Below are 14,958 nucleotides of genomic sequence, written 5' to 3'. Positions count from 1 at the left end.
GTGGAGCTCCACTTCTCCACAGGAAATGACATCACCTAAACATTTATTTAAATGAATCTCAATAAAACGCCTTTAGTAAACTCCACTATCCTGAAGGTTAGGGTTGGGGTTAGGGTAAATTTGGATGCCTTTAAGCTAGTGCTGTGGAGGTGATGTCATTTCCCGTGGAGAACTGGAGCTCCACTGATTCCATCAGCTGCGTTCAGACCCTTCTCGGAAATTTAGTTAATATTTTATTGACCAGGTGCAGGAGAAGGGCCATGCCTCAATCAAGCCAACCACTCTGCCTTCGCTTAACCACGCCTCGAATTACTCGGATGCCAAGCCCATTCAACAGTGTTTGTCTGAATCTGTCAACCCCACCCTCCCTCCCTACATGCCCATTTTATCTTTCAACGATTCTTCTGCTCAGAGGGGGGTCCTGAAGAGCTGGGTACACGCTTGAGATGGAGCCCCCACCCATAGTCTCAACCAGCCACAATCATCATCACCATCTCACCTTAAATACAATCTGAATCACACTTTGTTTTACGCTTTAATTCATGCCTGAAACATAACAGTGGTATGTTTTGAAAGGCTCTTGGTTCGTTCACTTTCCCAAAACACGGCCATTGCTGAACATGTCTCGTAATAAACCAAAATAAGAGTTGGGAAAATAGACAGGGGAAGAAAGGAGACTAATTAACGTTGAAAACAGACACCGGCTGCCTTTCTGACAGGAGTATCCAAGCACAATTATCCCTGTCCATCAAAGTGAAGCCTCCAGAACTGAAGTGCTCACATGGTACAGAGGCGCATCAAACATAAGTGGAGCTGACAGAGAAATGTACTGCAGCAGATCCTGTTAGAATATATTTATTCAGCAAAGGCACTGGGTTGGATGATGTTGTGCTTCTTGTAAATAATTGGTGTTTACTAATTTGAAACACACTCCATACCTTTATGGAACAATACAAGAAACTCTTTTTAAATACTACAAAACGGTAATTCTTCGCTACGTTGTTTATGGTTTACAATTCCACTGATCATTCTGTCGGATTCAGTATAAGGCCATTATTGTGGGCACTAATGATGCTTACCAGAGCTTGCTGATCATAAAATGTTATTGCCTCAAAGCACCACAAATGGAAATCAGACAGGAATAAGACTTGTGTCTAATAGTGCATGGTGCATGTGAGGACATAAAACTGCATCCAAGTCATCTCAGAGCTCTCAAACAAGAATTCTCAAACATTCAGGTAGAAATAATTCGATAAATCAATACAGCTGGACATTTCTTGATATAGACGGTAAAGTTTGTGATGTGATTTCCACCTTGTTGCAAAGTGAGTGATGATTCAAGAAGGGATTAGTTTCTTTCCCAAAATGTCAGCTATTACACCAAGAAATGTCCAGTTGCATTGATTCATTAAACTGATAAGATCTCTCAGTTATTCAGTAAAATAAGAATTTGGACAAGGCGGCTTCCAAATGTGCTTACTTCAGAAAGGAAATGGTCTTACCGTGCATTTTTTCAGGCCTGTCACACTCGGCTTTGACAAGATAATTAGCAGCAGCTGACATGAGGTTTTATCAGGTGTTTTGTCAGCAAATTCATTTTGTAGAGGCTATGGATTGACTGTCAAAGCATCAAAAGAACCACCGCACACTTTGAAACTCTCAGCAATGTCACCTCGAGCTGGAGACTAAAGCAGTGCATACAGATTCAAAGACAATAGCTGACAGCTCCCTGCAGCATGGACTCCTCATGGGAGTACAGACTTTTTACGCTGTGCTTCATGTATATTAGAGAAATTTGCTATGTGTAATAAAGCCAAGTTCAAAATAATTTATTATGACACATTATTTCTTTTCCTTATGCTATGTTTTTTTGTCAGCCATCCCTACATCAAACCAGCCTCACACAGATCTGCCAGAACTTTTTGACATTTAGGCTACCATTCAAAAACCTGCCATGACAATAATGCGACTGGAGTGGGCTAGGGGGATTACATTTCTGGGCTCGTGCTTCACCTCCTATCAGAGTATAATCAGTGAAGTTTTGTTCTTTTAGACTTCAGTGCAGCATATTATGACTAAATTGCTTAGCAAATTGAATAGAGTTTGGTTGGAAGGCTAATATTATCATTACCCGAGGCGTGCCACAAGGTTCTATTTTAGGGTCCACCATATATTCTCAATTTCTAATGCCCCCTTCTGCTGCTACTAACATCACATATATGCACTTGCTGCTGAGACAAGTGGACTCTGGATCTGTATATCTGGATGCCACAGAACTATTTCCAACTCTGCCTCTCCAAATCTGAAGTGATATTTTAAAACATGCATCAGTACAATGGTGCATGATGCAAGCATGAATGAGTTACCTTCTTATCGATCTGCTTATTGCTCTGTTGCTCACTGCCAGAGTTGGAGGATTAGATGAAAAGGTTGAGTGAGGTCTTGAATACATTACTGGTGCTCAGGGGTTTTAGGGATAAAACTCCTTCACACTTGACTTCCTTTGCTCCCTGCCTCTCGCTCTGCTTCACTGTTGCTAAGGACAGGGACTGGATGCAGCTGTAGTATTTGGAAATACAGAGGGCTATCAGCGCAAAGTGTAGGCCTGTGCTTGTAAAGTAATGTAGGTGACATCTGCCATAATTAATGATGTGTATAATCAGACTGTCAAACCACCTGGAGGGATTTCTTAACAAAACTAAAATAAAAACAACAGCAACATCATTTAAATATCAAGTAACACACCCACCTCTGTTAAAGAAGCCCCAAAGCCGGGATATAACAGCCATTATTTGACGAATATCCTTTAGATTTGGGGGTGACACCCGTCTGGTCCCAGTCTCCTCAGTGTCCCATGGGTGCTGTCCAGTCCTGGCGGAACAGGGTCGCGTTCCCGGTGCCAGCCCCTGCACAGACATAGGAGGTCATCGCGCTGAAAGAATGCTGCTTCTCATTGCAAAAACAAAGGCTGGGATTGTCAAAGCTTCTCGTGGCGAGGAGCTGAGGCGGAGGGGCAGGCACGGCCCGGAGGACTTGGGACAATGGAATAAATCACACTAAAAATGTCACATACAAGCCGGGCAAATGGAGTCCTCCCTCTCCATCCTATTGGCATAAACAGATACGATCACATGGGCCGCTATAGATGGACAGTACAGGGGTGTTTTTGTTCATGTAGCTGTGATTTCCTTGCATATGAAAGAAGGGCTGTATGAACGGAGCTCCAGGCCGTGCCAGTGTCAAACAGTGGGCAGACATGTGCATAAGATCTGAAGAAGTGAGAGGCAGCAGGGTTTGGCTCCTGAGGCGGGTTTGATTGTCAAAGAACTGATAAAAGCCATTAGGTGAAATGTGATGGGAGTTTTGGCACAGGTCCGTCTCTGACTGCCTGCTTTTGTTGTACGACAAAACACAGTTTTCAGCCAAACCACAACAGTAGTAAACACGTACAATGGCAACAAGGCATGGAGTGTATTAGTGGCAAATTTTTTGGCATTATGAAGCTGGCAAGTGTCCAGTCACAGCACGCTTCTGGTTTGGATTGGTAAATGTTTGCTTGCTGGATTGATGACACTTCCCTAAACAAAAATAACATTTGTCGTCCACATGAAATTAGATATTTAGGTTGAATAAAAATTGTTTGGATTCTACTTCTTTGGAGCAGTGTGGTTTTGTTCACTTTCAAGACTAAAACATTTCCCCAAACCTACCCTCGCTAAAATGGATTGTGACAAAGTGGATTTGTCCCATTATTTATTTTGGTCATTTTGCTTTGTTTTCATTTGCAATATCCATTAGCTATCCATAACCATCAGATTCATTTTGTTTATTCATTTACTCAGTATACACATTTACCTGTACCACCTGGTGGGAACAAAGGGGAGGCGTGGTCTGTGTCGGCCATTTTAAAATCTCAGGCTGAACCATGTGGCAGGGGGAACCTGGTTTAAACTTTGCTTTGTGTTTCCTTTTGTGTATGATTTTTGATTTGTATCTTTGTTGATTTGAACACTCGCCAGATAAACTTCTTGTTAGAAGTCAATGAACTAATGGTACTAACCTGTGGGAGGTCCTTTCCCATTAGGGGAGGTATAAATGCTGACTGTGGCAGTCACTCGGGGGCCATTTTGTGTGTGACATGTGGGTTAAGTACAAGTTTGAGAAATAAATGTCCGGTAAGAGCTATATTTGTCGAGTCTGCCTGCCCATTTTGACCCCTCGTGGCCAGCTTCTTCACAGGTATATTTTGTGAAAGCAGCACCTTTAAAGGGACTTAGTTTACGGAGTTTAAAAATGTAAAAAATAAGTGTTTTCTTCCCCCTACATGTTCCAGCAATGTCTTGTATAGAATGAGCTCAGACCTATTCATCACAACTGCCTCTAAAAATCCTGCACTGTCACTAAAAAGGTTAATTAGGATTGCAAGTGCCGTCATGCACGAGCTTAATATAGAACCTGCAGTTACGCGTAAAACCTGAGGTAGCAGTAGTGAGTATAAAAATGACCAACTCTCATCTAGTCCCTTTAAAGACTCACTAGAAGCAAAAACAACACTAGCCAAATTAACAACAGGGAGGCTAGTTATATTTAACCAGTTAATCTGTGGTGTGACTTTCACAACAAGACACAACAAAGCACAATTCAACTGATACCAACCGATTTTTCATACAAATAAACACAAATAAAGGGATAACCTTACACTTAGGCCTATCATGATAACAAATTTGAAGTTTGATACATTGAGGCAGAAACATGTTGTGATAAACAATATTATACCATGGTCTGGGTGAATACTCGATTCTGATTGGCTGGTGGGTGCTAACAAGCGTGCATTATTTTCGTATAACCGCACACGTAGTCCGGTAGTTAAATCACTGGGATATCACTCCGCTGTGGGCATCGCCATAGCAACGCATGACACAGCTGAATCAGATAAACACGTAATTAATGACTGACAGGAACGTATGAGATGGATTTTGTTTAATTTCAACGTTTTTGGCCAAAACAAAATGTTTGATAAATGGGAAGTAGAGGAGAGTGAGCAGCTAGGTTAGCTACTGTTAATAAAATATGAGCTTTCCATTTCTATTGAAAACGGTTAAGGCACTATTCATGATTTTCAGGCGTACATAAAATGATCTCTGCATTTAAACATATTTGTCTGGATTAGTAAAGTCAATCATAAAAGTTTCAGTTCGTGGGGCCCAGGTGTAAGCGGACTCCACCGCAGCTGTTTCCATAAACAGTTGAGCTCGTTGAGCTAGCTAGCTAGCTTCAGGTTAAACAGCGTAAAAGTGAAATAACTCCTGCCCACGAGTGCCGCATATCGGTGTTTACTTCCACGTAAAAGTGCCGGGTTAGTCCTGTTGTGTTGTGATTCTGGCGATGCAGCGTGTGCTTATGTTGTTTGGTTGCGCCTGACTGAGATCCTCGTAATAGCTGCGGAGAATGACTCGCTCTGAGACGAGCCTTCAGCGACCGGCTAATATCCCACATAAAATAGTCCCGGTGGTCTGGCATATTTAGTGAGTTTAGTAAATTAAACAAATACTTATTATAAATGTTACATTTGTGGGACCACGTTTGTGGTGTTACTTCGCGGAGTAACACCACTCCGCTGCGAGTCGTGGTGTTCTTGACTCCGCGTCGTGCATTATAACCGTCGAATGCACGGCTCCTCGTTGTTTAATCCTTACTTATTATACGGCTCTTCACAACGTAAGTAGAACGCTCCGTTGATTTGAATGGGATTTCCCAACGTTCTACCGGTCATTATTTTCTGATAAAGGACCTCTGAAAAAAATAATGACCGCTGCCCATGGCAACGGAGTTCGTGCTTTCATATCACTCCGCGCGTACGTAGTAGCGGACACGATCTCTGTCCCCGTCACTGCGAGAGAAGTTGGGGGAATTGCTCGTGAAGTTAGCGTGAGTCTGACTTTCAATTTACCCAAAGATTCACCACCATTCCTCCAACTGCGCCTTCAACTAAGTAGCTAGGCTAGCTACTAGCCTTGCTGCTTCTAGCCTAGCCAAACGCTGCAGCGCAACGCGCAAACTTTTGGGAACTATTTGTCGCGGATGTCATTAAATAAACCTTTCGGCCTTCATAAAAGCGTACGAAGTTTATGTTGTGTGTGTTCAGTTGGCAAATGGCCGTATAATAAGCGGGATAATGTATAGAACGCTGGTCATTATCGGGAAAATAAGTACCGACAGGGCGAACCGGACCCCGACGCGAAGCGGAGGGGTCTTGTTTCGCCCTGAAGCCCAGCGTTCTATACATTATCCCTTACTTATTGAAGACCTTTTGAAGGGGCTAGATGCAAGTTGGTCATTTTATACTCACTACTGCCACCTCAGGTCTTACACTTAACTGCAGGTTCTATATTAAGCTCGTGACACTTTGGACCCGAAGTAACAACTTTTTGAGTGACCGTGCAGGATTTTAGAGGCAGTTGTGGTGAACAGGTCTGGGCTCATTCTACACATTAAGACTGGAACATGTAGAGGGAGGAAGATAGATAATTTTAACATTTTAAACTCCGTATAGTCCATTTAATGCTACAGAACCTAACTAACCTAATGACCGTAAAGCTTTGTATGAAAGCACTTAAATCTTAAAATATCCTACAATAAACATGAAATACAATATAACACAACTTACTTTGGGTAAAAAAATGAGAATGCAAAAACTTGTATGATGAATATTGATCCCAAAAATGTTTTGTTTGTTTTTCATTTATTGCTTGTTCTCCCCTACCATTAAAAACATGTACAATAGGTTGAATGAGAATGTTTGAAAGTACGAGTGTGGAACAATGGATGGAAATTAGCCCATGGTTACAATCCGGTGTTGGTACATACATTGGTTACCCTGTCCTGACCAAATAAACACATAAATAAAGGCGATATAGTATTCTGATGGCCCTACACTTACTCCCTCACTTTGTTTACAAAAATGGGACATAGTGATTGACAACTCTTAGGATAAGTACATGAAGTATTATTAGCCTATTATAAGTTGTTTTCTTCAATCTGTCCATCAAACACAGAGTTTTTCTATGATGAGACGTGTTTAGCACAGATGGCGCTTATGCTTAATGTCTCATATAGAGTAAAATGTGTAGGTGTGCTTAACAACTCATTACCATGCAAATCATTAACCACTCCAATTAATAGTTTCTCAAGTTGTGTTTACAGGAGACACACTGTGAAGCATAACTTTCGACCGAGCTGGCTGCTTTTGAGCGGTAATTAGTGGATTTTCTCTACAGTGACTGTCTTTGGAAAAGCTACTTGGCTGTCATTGCGGTTTTATTTTCGAAGATATAGCACAGACTGTGATGGTATGAAATTGTATGCAGCCGGGGAATAAAAGAAACGACTCACTGGCTAATCAAATCTTATCTCGGCCTGACAGTGTGAGACACGGAGGGTAGAGATACATTAATGATAGTGATTAGGGCGAACTGTTCAAAATCACTGGTAAATTGTATAAAGTCAGACATTTTGCAAACCATCACAAATATGCAAAAATGTGCTGCAAACATCTGAATGTACTAAAAAGGGATATTGTCCTGAACAGACTACAAACGGGCAAAAAAAAAAAATATTTTCCACATTTATCCCCATTTTATTTTTCTATTTTTCTCCACATTTCTTGACATTGGAGATAAATTTGATATTGTAAATTTGCATATCTTCCAAACAGCAATTTTGATATTATCTTGGAGACGATATATCGCCCGCCTCTAGGGCCAATAATAACTAAAAGGATAGACCAAAGCTCATCACCACCTGGCGCGTTTGTGAATTGACCAGTCAGTGGTTCTCAATTTTTTCATACCTCGAGCCTGCACATAAAATATTCAACCTTCCGAGTTCCACCAGGCCAAATTAACCCTTGTGTCGTCCCTAGGGTCAATAATGACCCCAGGGCCACTTTGTCGATGCGTATCTCTGTCATAGTTTTATCAAATGGTCTGAATTTTCAGATATGCGTTAACATCCATGACTTTTACCAGGATTTTTTATTTTTTATTTTTTGATTAAGTGATTACAATGTTATGAGAAAGAGTTACACTCGTGGTCACCTGGGGTCATTTTTGACCCCATTTTGTTTCTCTAATATCTCAGTCATAAAATAACCTTTTTCAACAAGTTTGGGTTCTATCTTTAGTGTAGCTTCAGACTAATGGCCTGATACAAAGGGCAGTGTCCTCCATGTCTGTGATTCCAGCTATATTTTTGACTTTTGTCTTTCATACCAACTTCATTTCAACTCCAAATCCATAACTTTTTTAAATATACACTCCACATTAAAATAAATGGAGAGCTGCTGCTGTTTTCAGGCTTTAGGCCCTGTAACTATTGTAAAAATATGTGAATTCAAAATCTGATTAATGTGCATGTCAAGGAGATCCTCTGGGATGGAAACATAATAATGGTTTCATATCTGAAGCACAAATGAAGTCGGTACAAAAGGTCAAAGACAGAAAACATGCAGGATTGGCTCACGTCCATTGAAATGAATGGGGTTTTGCCGGGGTCAGAAATGACCCCAGAGACCACGAGTGTAACTATTTGCTCTCATTCAAAAATGAATCATTTTTCAAAAACAGAACCTGCTCTACCTTTGAGCCTCTCCCAGTGCCCAATTCACCAAATACTTCGAGTTATATCCACTTCAGGATTTTCAGTGCTACAGGGCCATTTTTGGCTCAAAATTTGACTTTTTTTACATAAACATGTCCCACCGACCCAAAAAATAATAAAAACTGGTAAATTTACTATCAGTGCATTTTTATAAAGTCAAACTAAAGATAGAACCCACATTTATTTCAAAATGTTATTTTATGAGTGAAATATTAGAGAAACAAAATGGGGTCAAAAATGACCCCAGGTGACCACGAGTGTAACTATTTGTTCTCATTCAAATGTATGAGAAAATTCAAAAATTGCATTAACACAAAAGTTTGACTATTTCCACTTGGAAACTGACCAGATAGTCCGAGTTATCCTCAGAATTCGATTTTTGATGTTTTATGACTGTTGTTTGTTAAGGATTTGTTTTTTGTTTTTTACATAAACAAGGCCTACACACTGAAAAAAAATAAAAAACACAAAGTTTTTGTATCAGGCCATTAGTCTGAAGCTACGCTAAAGATAGAACCCAAACTTGTTGAAAAAGGTTATTTTATGACTGAGATATTCGAGAAACAAAATGGGGTCAAAAATGACCCCAGGTGACCACGAGTGTAACTCTGAATTATGGGGCACACAAGGGTTAAGTGTAAACCTGGCTCAATAAAACAATTAAAGGGGGGGTATTATGCAAAATGGACTTTTTCAAGCTTTACATCATGTTATTAAGTCATTCCCTCATTAAAAACATGCCTGAAGTGTTGCCTTAGCACATTCACGTATTTTCGAGTAATCTGTAGAAACTCTGATGGCGGCCATTTTAGGGATAAAACGCCTGATTCCTTCAGGAAACGCCCTCGACCTCCAGGATACGCCTCCGACCTTTCGTCACCAGCCGAGTAACCAACCACTGCTCCTCAGCAGAACCCTCTCCCCGCAGTGTCTAGCCCTAAGATGTAAACAGTCATCATGGAGGATTAGCTTCATGTGTTGTGAACCGGAGTTACAGTTCTGAAACTTTTACAAAGACACACATCAGTGTTTCTGTTACCGAAACACCCAGGATTCAAACCGGTGACAAGAACACTTATTTCAGTGTCTGGTTCTGCGCTGGGCCTTGATGATGCACAGAGCCTCCGGTGAAAGCTAATGCTAAGCTAAACCTCGAGTCATCACGTGAAAACGAGAAATATGCGCACACAAAGTCAATAAAACCACCACACACATAAAGAACCGTTTAACAATGATCACACACGGAGCCTGGCTTGTTGATTTGGAAGTTTATTGCTCACATTTCATCTACAATGGGTCATAGCCGAGTGGTTTTCTCCCGGAGCTAACAAGCTAGCCGCGACAAGCTAACGGGAAAATTCACTGAATACAAGCAGCATATTATGCATTGAAAACGTCACTAAACAGGCAACTGCTTGAAGCAGCCTTTATGACGATCATACACGGAGCCTGGTTTGTTGATTTCGTAGTTTATTGCTCACATTTCATCTACAGTGAGTCGTAGCCGAGTGGTTTCTCCCGGAGCTAAGGCACTATTAGCCGCGACAAGCTAACAACCTTCACCTTCACATTCATTGAAAACCGGCAGCATATTATGCACAAATAACGTCAATAAAGCAGCAACTACTCGAAGCAGCCTTTACGATGATCACACAATGAGCCTGGCTTTACACATTTGTGGTTTATTGCAGACTTTTCATCAACAATGAGCTGTAGTCGATTATAACAAGCTAACGGGGTAAAAACCATTGTCCACCTGCACAGATAATGTCCGTCTTTTGAGTCGTATGGGCTCCTGCAGATCCTGGTGTCGTCCATGGGGGTATAGTTAGAGATCCATAGGGCAGATGCAAAGAGAAGCCTCCAAACAGCAGTTATTTTTCAGGCAAGAGCCCCTTCCAAGCGTCCGGTGTGGAAGGTTCGTTTCCAAATAATATCCTGTGTGGCCATTGTTCACAAAGTGATAAACAGTAGCTCCTTTCCAACAATAAAAATTAAAATGCACCGATCGTAGTTTCTGTTGAGACAAGCGGAGTGTTGTTGTGATGCCACAGACAGCGTGTGGAGGGGCGTGTCGGAAAGGGTCAGAGGTTCTTAAAGAGACAGGGGCCTATTTCAAGTCATTTGCTACCACCATTTTGAAAGAGCAATTTTATACAAGGCAGTTATTCTAATTTACTGCATTTACAGACCAACAGAAGGTTTGGTCATCATTGTAGTGTGCTATAGACTGGTGCTATGTGGCTGAAAAAAGCATAATACCCCCTCTTTAAATAGGCCTAAATTGGACAAAATCATGTAAACCAGAAAATAAATCAAAAAATGAAATGCATTACTAAAGCATGAAAAAAGCTACGTACTTAAAACCTCTAAAAGTCTAAAAGTGCAGATGATGATTGCACCTGAAGAAGCCCAAGTACCGCAGTTTGAGAACCACTGAAATAGACAATTGGTTTTGCATTGGTACAGAGGGCCTTTTACTAATGTTTTGTTTAAAAATATTCCAAATCATTCTGAAATTAGGCCTATTTTACTCACCAACTTACTCATACTTAAATAGCCGGTTTATAACAAACACTAGCAATCATCTCTACACTCACACAAAAAAAGGTTTAATGCACTAGACACATATGTTTGGTCTCAACTTGGAGTATCCTGCTGTAAATGTGTCTTATTATGGGTGCTTAATAACACTCTTAAAGAGATCCTTTGGCGTGTGTGAATTGATCCAAACAGTGTGAACATTTGAGTGTGAATGTGTTAATGAGTCTCAATCTCACTCTGCCAAACGAACAGTTCACACTCCTGCCTCTGCAGAAAAGGTGCTATGTTAGAATATGTTTTGGGATAAGCATTATAGAACAGTGAACAAGCATTTCACACTATCTAACACCTCAGAACTTAGTTTAGCACTTATTTTCTGAATATAAAACATAATCAGCCAACAGTCTGTCTGTTTCGCTTAAAGGCTGTTGTGTTGGAGCCAGTCAATCATAAACAAAAGAAGATGATAATAATAACATTGCACCATTCAGGCAGAACCATATGACAGACTATATTACATTAGAAAAAGGCCTATCAAACAGTACTCTTGCACAGTTCAAAAACGTATTATTTTCTGTTTGGTTGTGTAGTTAAAAATATAAAAATAAGTGAATGAACCCACTTTTTAAAAGGGGGTTATACTGTGATTTACAGCTAGTATGTGTAATATACTCAGATTTTTCAGTGCATTACACTTTGTTGGAAAATTTATCTGAAAGAGCTGAAACAAAAATATCCAGTACTTTAATTTCCTGATTTTCAAGCAATCTCCCCATAAGCTCCTCCCTTTGCTCCCCTTTGCTATCCAGCCATTTCAATAAAGAGAAACTAACAAAAAAACAGATTTTCTTGTGTGGCTGTTCTGAAACTATGATAAGTGTTTTTTACCACAATGGAAGGATTTTCGTAAGAGATGGAGAGTTGAAAGCACATCCTGGACACTCAGGAGCCACTGGAGAAGACGGGCTGGCGGTTCGAAAGCACACGAAAAACACTCAGGTCTGTTTTTGATGAGAGAACAACATTGTAAAAAGCTCTAAAAAGTAGATTTTGTTTATTACCCCCTTCAAAATGCGTTTATTCTTGCATTTATAATATCCGAAACAGCAGTATCAGTAATCAGTGTAAGTTATTGAGAACGTCAGATGATTTTGCTACCTGTGATAATCTCATGTTGTCTGTCTGAGAAGTGTAATTTAGTAAATCTCTTCTCCGCCGCCTCCGTCACAATAATTAGCATCTTTTTCTTGTTGACGGAGTAAATAATTGTGAGCGTATTTCCTCTGAGGCCCTCGGCATAACTACGTTTTTATCTCAGAATGGCTTCAGTGATCCTTATCAAAGTAATAATTGTGTTGAGTGCACGGCTCTCTTATGACAGTAATCAAGTGATTGGCCAGAGGGACGTGCCACTCAAAACGCTGCGGCGTACAAGTGTAAAAGTCTGTCGGCCATGAAATGAGCTTAATCCAATTACTGTTGTGATCAAAGCCACAAACAGCTTCGCTCGCACGTTATGGACAAGGATTTTGCCTTCGAGTGACATCAGATTTCCTTTCCATCGCGCGCTTTGTAAAACTGCTTCATAAATACTTACATTTCCGATTTGAATTCTGAGTATTGATCATATCCCGTCCGTTGAGACAGTTTTTTGCATTGTGAAATCAGACAGAAAATGTAAAATGTATAGCGATATCTGAATAAATCTACATATATTCATCCTTGATTGTGTTTACCAGCCTCCCGCAGAGCCCTTTGCCGATGCACACACACAAATACAGTAAGCAATCACAGCTATGTATACACTGAAATGTAATCGTCTGCATCCTTCTATTGATTGCAATCCAACCCCTCCTATTCCATCTGTCTTTAAATCAGCAAAGCGCTTTTGTTTCCCAGAATGAACCGCCTTGTGAGATGCAGATCTGACACTGGAGGTTGGAGTAAAATCCTGCAGGCGATTTTGGATTCGTTAATGTTGGTAAATAGAAAAGGTACGACTGAGAAGACTGCAATGCAATTCTTGAGGGTTTTAATGTTTTTTTTAAAAACCTATGCAAACACTGAGTTTTAGTCGATTTGCTTTTATTAGGTTTTAATTTGGTCAGTAAGGGTTTGGGGATACCAGGGTCAGTCGAGCTGCACTTCTCACCTGACTGACCAAAAAGAAATCATCAATCCAACTTTATTCATTAAGCACATTTCAACAACTAAGACAGTTTCCAAAGTGCTGCACAAACAAGGAACAATGTAAACGACAGGAATAGGAAAAGAAGGGTCCCAAAATGTGTTGTATTAACCCCTTAACCCAAGCACATTTTCTCCATTGTTACCCAAATATTAAAGCTTCTTCAGTGGAGAGTTGACAGCTCAGTAACGCCTCATTTGAAAGCTAAGACCTGCAAACCCCATCTAAGCTTCATCCTTGTTTTTGATATCACGTGTCACATTTTTTATGACACATTTTCATCATGTTTTTGTCACATTTTCGTTGCTTTCTTGTCGCATTACTGTCAGGTTTATTATCACCTTTTCAAAACTTCTTTTTGGTGCGTATTGGCCAGATTTCGTGTTTTTTGTGTGTAATCCGGTTACTGTGGCAGTGATCCATGTAACTGTGGATCAAGCCACAAAAATGGGACCAAAACATGTCAAAAAACCAACAACAACATGATGAAAACACAACCAAAAAGGACAAAAATGTGACAATCATAACGAGGATGAAGCTAAGATGAGTTTTGTAGGTCTTAGCTTTCAAATGAGGCGTTACACTGGCCTGCAGGCTGTGAGAGTCGAGAAGCTTCTAAATTTGGGTGAAGCCGAACTGGAGAAAGTGCGCTTGGTTAAGACGGGGGACAAGGGGTTAATCTTTCCCCCAAATATTGTGTTGATGATGGGGGAGTGTGACCACTGAGCAAAGCCTTCTCCAGCTCATCCCAAAGATTCTCAATGGGGTGAAGTCTGAACTCTGTGGCGGCGTTGTGAAAATGATGTCTCATACTCCCTGAATCACTGATGAACCCTGGCGTTGTCATCTTGGTATAGACCTGACCAAGTGCAGCAGATCATGACAGTTGACCTCTGACCCCCCGCCTGAACCGAGCACGTTTTCTCCAGTCTGGCTTTAAACAAATCGAAAAATCTAAGATGAAACAACAAACAAGCAACAAAAAAAAAGCCACAAAAACGTGACAAAAACCACAAAAAACGTTCTGGAAAAGCCAAAAAAATATGACGAGAGTGTGATGGAAAAAATGGAGAAAACAAGAAAAAAGCAACAAAGAAAGCAATGATAAAAGAACAAAAATAAACCAAAACATGACAAAAAATGAGCTGAAAACACGTCAAAAACACTTCAATGTGACAAAACAGTCGGTTTGTAGGTCTTAGGTTTCAAATGTGTCGTTACACTGTTGCTCTCCAGTCGAGAAGCTTCTAGATTTGGGTAAAGTCGAACCGGAGATAATGCGTAATCTAAAAGCTTCTCGACTGGAGCTCACAGCCCATAGGCCAGAGAAATGCCTCATTTGAAAGCTAAGACTTAGAAGTGTTTTTGCCGTCTCTTTTTTGTCGTGTTTTCGTAGGTTTTTTTGTCTTTTTTGCTTTTGCTTTTTAATCACTTTTTCCTTTGCTTTTTGTCACTTTTTTGTTGTGTTTATGTCGGGGTTTTTTAATAGTGTTATTGTTGTTTTTCCGGCATGTTTTTGTCACACTTTTGTTGGGTTTTTTAATGCTTTTTTTGGTGGGGGATTTTTT

Source organism: Gobius niger (genome assembly GCF_951799975.1).
Source record: "Gobius niger genome assembly, chromosome: 11".
NCBI classification, from domain to species: Eukaryota; Metazoa; Chordata; class Actinopteri; order Gobiiformes; family Gobiidae; genus Gobius; species Gobius niger.
This window is presented reverse-complemented; position numbering follows the sequence as displayed.